The sequence below is a fragment of the Hordeum vulgare genome, chromosome 1H (genome assembly GCF_904849725.1).
Source record: "Hordeum vulgare subsp. vulgare chromosome 1H, MorexV3_pseudomolecules_assembly, whole genome shotgun sequence".
NCBI lineage: Eukaryota > Viridiplantae > Streptophyta > Magnoliopsida > Poales > Poaceae > Hordeum > Hordeum vulgare.
This window is the reverse complement of record NC_058518.1, coordinates 238403000-238410548: the sequence shown is the minus strand read 5'-3', so window position 1 is coordinate 238410548 and position 7549 is coordinate 238403000. Positions and strand designations below refer to the sequence as shown.

Below are 7549 nucleotides of genomic sequence, written 5' to 3'. Positions count from 1 at the left end.
CTTGGGTTCTGCTGGTTTCTTGGGAGTAGTTGGCTTGCTCTTGGATGGGGCCTTGCTTGGCATAACATCAACCATCAAATTCTTCTTCTTGGAAGGAGGGGGCTTAACAGCAGGTTCCTCCTCTTCCTCTCCATCAAGGTACTCAGGAGTAGAGGGGAGCATAGTTGATTTCACAAACCTTGTTCTTTCCCTCTTCTCTTCTGCCCTTTTAGGCAAAGACTTCCTTGGGGGCTCAATAGTCATAGTTGCTCTAGCACTCTGTGATGCTCTCATAGCATCTGAGCTGGCATACTCCTTCCTCACCAGTTTCTTGGCAGAAGTGGCCGCACGAGTGGTTTTCTTGGCAACTATCTCCTTCTTGTCCTACAACTTCTTGGATATAACAGCCCAAGTGCAATTTCTAAACCTTTCTAATATTTCCATGAGTGAACCTTCCATGTTTTGCTTCATGTGGTTTCAAATATCAAAGTTTTATTCATGACTGCATTTGCATCATAGCATCATATCATCATGCCATGCTCCTTGTTGCTTGTGTTGGTTGAAGTGAAATGTTGTTGTGTTGATGCGCTTGCAAGAGTAGTTTGTCCATGTGTGAAAAACCCTCCTTGCAAATTCTTCAAATATCTCTTCCTCTCTTTATTTCAAGTTAAGCAATGTGGTATTTTTTGCTTGCCCAACTTCTTCCATTAAAATGTTGCCTGCTTTAAAATAAACTAGTTTGGAATTGTGCACCCTGTGCCATTGCATAAACCAAAATGCTTGTTAGGTTAATTAAGTGCCATTTAAAAATTTGCCTTTTAAAAATGTCCTAGGTGTCTTGTTTACAGGGAAGGTTTTTTTGAGCCCAGATGTATTTTTACTTTACCCAAAAACCCTCTCCTTTTTCCATGTTAAATTCTCTTGCAAAATTGTTTTATTTAAGAGGTTAAAACCCATGTTGTTTTGTTGGGGCGAGCAACCCAGCATCACCCGTAGTAGAGCAGCCGCCGAAACAGTGTAGCCCAGCACCGCAACCGAGTAAGCAAGCGCAGCAGCCGCAACCTAGTGCAGCACAACCCATCGTAGCGCGAGCCCTTGTGGTAAGCCAGCGTGGATGCCACTTCTGGCCTCACCTGCAGCAACTCTCCTCCAATACTTTTCTTCCTTCCCAGGCTCTCTATCCCGCGGTAAAAGTGAGCACCAGCACCACACATCGCCGCCGTGGCCAAGTGCGTCTTTGCGCCCCCCTATAAAGCGAGGGCCTCACCCTAGGTTTCCCTTCTCCTCCTTGCTCCCCCTCCGTGCCACCACCGCAGAGTAAGTCCCGCGTCGCACCACCATAGTCGTTGCTCGCCATGGCCAGAGAGGGAGAAAGCTCCTCTCCGGCATGATCGTTACAGCCGCAGCCCCCTCGACGACGGGTATGGTACCTCTCTCGTCCCAGCTTTTTCTTCATCCCCGCATGCGCCACTAGGACCCAAGCCCTGCAGCATGGTCATCGTCGTCCTCTGTTTCATGGAGCAGAATCCCGACAAGGATTCACAACACATCACCGTCGTCGTGCAGCAACCCGGGCCAGATCCGAGCGTCAGCAGGTAGTGGAGGTAGCCGCTGTCCCATTCCCCTCGCTTTTTCCCAGATCCAGGCGTGTGTCCTCCCATGTAGGCCTCGCCGTCACTTTGCACCCCGCGCCTCGGCGCTTCTCTGATGGAGTTCTTCAAAGAGGGGTTTTGGTTTATTTCGCGTCCCCTTCCTCGCGCATGCTTTAGTAGTTTTCCGCAGCTCGCGTGTGGAAATATGCGTCGCCCCGCCGCATCCGCGAGCGCTCGCCATCGCCTTGCTTCGTCTTCAGCCCCGCCATGCAATGGCTGAGTAGAGATCCTCCTCGAGCTTGAAGCGAGCCCCTTCGCCCCGCAACCTTCCCTCGGCATAGCGAATGAGCTCCCCCCCCCCCCTCGTTCTCCTGGGCTGTTGGTCGCTAGAGTGGCCGTCATTTTGCTTGATCTAAGAAGCGAGAAACCGATTAGATCCGACGCCGTAGCGTAGCCCAGTGGTAGCAGGTGTAGTGCTCCACCACGATGTCTCTGATTCGTATCCTCCCAAGCCCCCATTCTTTTCTCTCAGTGTTAAATGGAATAGCTGACGAGAGCGCTATGGCCCACCTGTCATTCAGCTAGGGGGCCTTGGTGTCACTATCACTGGTGCCCCCCGCGGGATTATTTTTGTTTATAGGGCAAGTTCCAAATCTATCCATGTCCATTTTGAGCATATGCTAATTTGGCATATACTAGGTTATACCTAGTTAATTGCATTTTGAGTTGTAGTTTGTGGGTGATTTGTCTACAGGAGCATATGCTTATGATATGTAATTTTGGGGTAGAAAAGTCCAAGGAATCCAATGATGACATTAGTTTTGTCTTTTTAGCAAGTTGATGTGCATGCTATTTGACACCATGATGCCTATTTTTTTTTTGTGGAGCAAGCCTTGCACCCTTTGCCAAACTTGTCAAATGAAAGTTGTAGTATTTTGGGAGTGCTAGGCCCTGGTATTTTTATTCGCCTTGAAAACCCTGTATATTTGTAGCTTTCTTGCTCGAAACATGCCATCTCAATATTGTTGCTTGGGTATGTTGAAAGATGACTAAGTGTGAAAACTATTTCAAATAGTTGTGTTGGCATGACGATTGCCAAGCATATACTAGTTCTTTGTGTTGGAATTGTGGTGTGAATTAAATAGCATGTTGCCCTCTATTAAATGGAGTCATTACTTTGAAAAATAGGCCTTGCATCTTAGCTATTGTTGCTGTCAAACATGCCGTGTTGTTGTAAACTGCTGTGAATTCACCCTGTGAAATTTGACTAAGTTTGAGAATCTGCTTATATCATCATGCCATGTTTAGAGGAGGCTACCATTGTTTTTGTTCAGTTTTGGCTCATGGTTAGTGGGAGTGAATTTTAGTGATTGTTGTCCTCTACGAGCCTGTCAAATTTCATGCTATGAAACTTACTGTAGAATAGAGTTTTATTGCTATCAACATGCCATCATGATAAAACTGCTAGTATAAAACTGAAATTTTCACCAAGTCCTAATTTGTTATAATTGTTGCCATATTAGGATCTTGATTGCCATTGGTTCATGAACATATCCATGTTGATTTTAGTTAGGGGTTGTTGTACTCTTTTTTAGCTTCATATCCATGTTTGGGTTGAACTTGATGGGCGCTGTAGCTATTCGTTTTCATCTGAACAAAGTGGTATGTTGCTGTTTGTGGACATATTGCTTGTTGGATTGTTTCGTGCTTTGTTTTAGTTGTGCTCCTTTGTTTGGAATTAAATTTAGGTCTACTTAACCAATAATTTCGTTCCCAATCCTGTGGAACACTTGGAATGCTAAGGAATTTCCCATATCCGCTCTCAAATTCTGTTTTTATCATCATTGCCTTCTGTATCTTGTCGTGAGAGTTTCGAGAGATCTGTAACTCGGTTTGTGACGTTCTTTATATGCATTTGTATAATTTTATCATTATGCATTTATTTTTTCCATGTCATGCATGTCGAAATAATTACTCTTGAGGTTCTATACAGAATGGTAATAACTAAATAATTGCATGAGAAAGATGACTAGTGTAGCATTGCCCTGCTTCATTCATACCATACTCATGTATCATATTGTCTGAAGAATTGTGCCTTGTTGTGTGTTCATTGGATGTTGTATTTTATTTTTGGTACTATCAAGTGCAGAGAACGAGTACGGGTATCCCGTTGAGAACGTTCCTGAAGAGCTAGACTTTTATCCCTCAGAAGAAGTGCTAGGCAAGATGATCGTGACCTTGATATCGTTTATAATTTTTTATGATTAGCTTTCTCATTTCCATAGCTATTTATTTCTGCCTACCACCTGAATATCAAGCTTCCAAACATTGCCTTGAAAAGCCTCTAACCCCTCCACATCCTAGCAAACGTTAATTAGCTAAGTTAGCGCTTTCTCAAACCTTCTTATAGCGTTGCTAGTTGCAGGTACAGGTTAATACATGTGTTGACATGGAAATTTGGAATATCATCTTATTATTTCTATTTAAATTAGTGCACATATATACCTTGTGAAGGCGGAAGGATTGGCCTTTTTCTCGGTGTTTTGTTCCTCTTTTGCCGCCCTAGTTTCCGGTTACTTGTGTCATGTTCCATATTGAGTGCTCTTAAAACAGTTGGGGTTGTCATGAGGACCCCCTTGATAATTCATTTTGAGTTAAGACTCTTCCGGCAAAGCCAAACATTGATATTAAATTTGCTAAAGAACTTAATAAAAATGCATAGGGAATAGCTACCCCATGGATCTTAATCAAGAACCCGGGCGAGTGCTCCTCATGAGTATTGGTCCAAACCAAGCGATGTTCAGCGGCTCCTAGTCACCGGGGGTTTCAGCCAAATCGACGTCTAGCTCATCTGGTAGTGCCGTGAGAAAGAGATACGTGTGGGTCCTATTGGGATCTAGCCTACTGGGCGGTCTTGCTGGAATTTTTTTACTCTTTATTAATGTCTTGTCCACTCGGATATCGGTGATACGTTGGGCTACCTTGAGGTTGAGGTTTTCTCTCCAGAGCAGCTTGTGATAGTTTGTGATGGACTAGTTGGAGCATCCCTACAGGGTTAATATCTTTCTGAAAGCCATGCATGCGGTTATGTGGCAACTTGGAAATTTGTTTAACATCTAGTTATAGAAAAATTGAAGTAAACTCAATTAAAACCTGCCAACTATGTGCGTAACTATGATTGTCTGTGCTCGTTAGTTTCTACTCCGACTCAGGACACGATGGGGTTATGTCTGACGTAAGTAGGTGTTCAGGATCACCTCTAGATCATTTTCATCTCACGCCTGTTTATTCGTAAACTGCCCAATTTAAATTATGTTCTCGTAAGATATCCACCAAATATTGCTTAGTGTTGCTCCAACCTCACCACTTAACCATGCCGCACCCAATAACTTAATTAGTCTTGATATCATGGTCGCAAGATTGTTGACTCCCCGTGGCTCACAAATTACTACAACACCACAGGTACAGGTACCTAATGACCACAAGTATAGAAGATCGGTCGTAGTCGTTTAGATAAGTAATTGTGTCAAACCCAACAAGGAAAAGAAGGAAATGACAAGCGGTTTTCAACAAGGTAATTTCGCAAGCATTGAAATAGAGGTAACAAGTTGCTTGATAGGAAGATAATTGTAACAAGCAACGAGTAGCAATAGTAATGATAAGTGCAGAAAGGTAGCCAATCCTTTTTTGGCAAAGGACAAACTGGAATAGTTTCTTATAATAGGCAAAGCATTCTTGAGGGCACACGGGAATTTCATATAGTGACTTTCGTCATGTCGGTTTAATTCGCGTTTGGTACTTTGATAATTTGATATGTGGGCGAAACGGTGCTTGGGTTCTATTCTTACTTGAACAAGCTCCCTACTTATGATTAACCCGCCCGCAAGCATTTGCAACTATGAGAAAAGTATTAAGAATATATTCTAACCATATGATTAAACATACAGATCCAAATCAGCCCCTTACGGAGTAGCGCATAAACTTGGATTTAAGTTTCTGTCACTCCGCAACCCATCATCAAATAACTACTCCACAATGCATTCCTTTAGGCCCAAAGATGGTAAAGTATTATGTAGTCGATGTTCACATAATTCCATGAAGGGAATCACAACATTCATACCATCAAAATATTGAACGAATATCAACTTCACATGACTACTTGCAAGATGACTTCTCCTGTGGCCTCAAGAACAAAAGTAACCACTCACAAGTGATGAACATGCTCATGATTAGAGGGGTATTAAATAGAATATTGGGTCTGAACATATGATATTCCACCAAATAAACTACAAAGCATTAACAACAAGATGTAATCAACACTACTAGTAATCCCCACGTACCAATCTGAGGTTCCGGTACAAGATTGAACAGAAGAGATGAACTAGGTTTTGAGAGGAGATGGTGTTGTTGAATATGTTGATGAAGATTGGACTCCCCAAGGTGAGAGGGTTGTTGGTGATGACGGTGCCCTCGATTTCACCCTTTGGGAGGGAAGTTTCCCGACGTAATCGCTCCGCCGGAGGGGAAAAGTGCTCCAGCCCAAGTTCCGCCTCAAGACGGTGGCACTCCCTCCCGAAAGTCCGCTCCTTATTTTTTTCTAGGTCAAACGTGAATATATACCAGAAGATGGTCAGGTGGACCACTACCCACCAGGGCATGCCGGGGGGGGGGGGGGCTGGCGCACCCTAGTGCCGAGTGGCCACCTAGCAGCCCCCCTCTGGTACTTCTTTCTTCAAGTATTTTTTATTTATTCTGTAAAATATCCCTCTGAATATTTTGCCCATTTGGATATGTGCAGAATAGGTATTTCTCATGTAGTTTTTTCAGGTCCAGAATTCCATCTGCTTGCGTTCTCCCTCATGGTGTAAACCTTGCATATTATGAGATAAAAGGCATTAGAATTTCTCCATAAAGTGGTATAATGCATACAAACACTATAAATAAAAGTAGAAAATCATGATGAAAAATGGACGTACCAATTCCCCTAAGATTAGACCTCGCTTGTCCTCAAGCAAAAGCCGATAACCAAAATCATGACCACATGCTTTGAGAGAGAGGTGTCAATAAAAACAAAATACAAACACAGTAGCATTATTCTCATTATTATAACCGAAAATAAACTTCATCATATACTTTATCACATAATTTTCATCATAAAAACTTCTCATAAACAAGTAACAATTCATCACAACATCGAAGTATGAAGCATAAACCCTACGGAAAACTAAGAAAGTATGTTTTCAGTCAACTTTTCAACACAATTCATCACATTTTCAGGAAGGGTCACATATCGGAGCTTGTAAGCAAGTCTACAAACTCAACCATCATTTACTCTTGTATAATTGCTAACACCCACCACATACATATGAGCAAAAGCTTTCAATCAGACACATAGAAATATAGGGGCTTAAAGTGTCGTCTCCGAACGTATTCACCTCAAGGGTGATGTCAACAATAATAATTTATGACCACCCACATTCAACTGGATATATATGCCTAGATCTTTCCCCACCACATGATGCTTGCAAAAGAGCAAATAAAAATGAGTAGAGAAGAATACTTTGATTCTTGAATAAAAGTAAATATGTAAAAGTAAAAGATTTGCCCTTCGTAGAGGGAAGCATAGGTTGTCATGTGCTTTTTGGTTGTATGACAAATCCCTTAGTACAAAGGAATGTTATGTTATATTGCCCCTTATGATAGCAACCTTTATTATGTTGTTTATCGCTTTTATTATCGCCATCACAAGTTCATACAACTCTTAACTTCCCTTACACTAAATGTTCGAACATGTTTAGAAGCAATTTTTATTGCCTTGTGCACCGATGACAACTTACTTGAAGAATCTTACTCAATCCATATGTAGGTATGGTGCACTCTTAAAACATGGATTTGGGTTTAAGGTTTTGGATGCATAAGTAGTATCTCTACTTAATGCGGAGTTTTGGCTAGCAAAGATATTGGGAAAGCGCCACATG

General features: G+C 42.2%; 1 long non-coding RNA gene across 1 annotated transcript; it reads left to right on the top strand.

Moving 5' to 3' along the window:
- Positions 1-1230: 1230 nt before the first annotated feature.
- Positions 1231-5315, top strand: LOC123429656. The gene is made up of 2 exons (XR_006622728.1): positions 1231-1400; positions 1504-5315. It is a non-coding gene; the product is annotated as an uncharacterized LOC123429656 (long non-coding RNA).
- The last annotated feature ends 2234 nt before the right edge of the window (positions 5316-7549 follow it).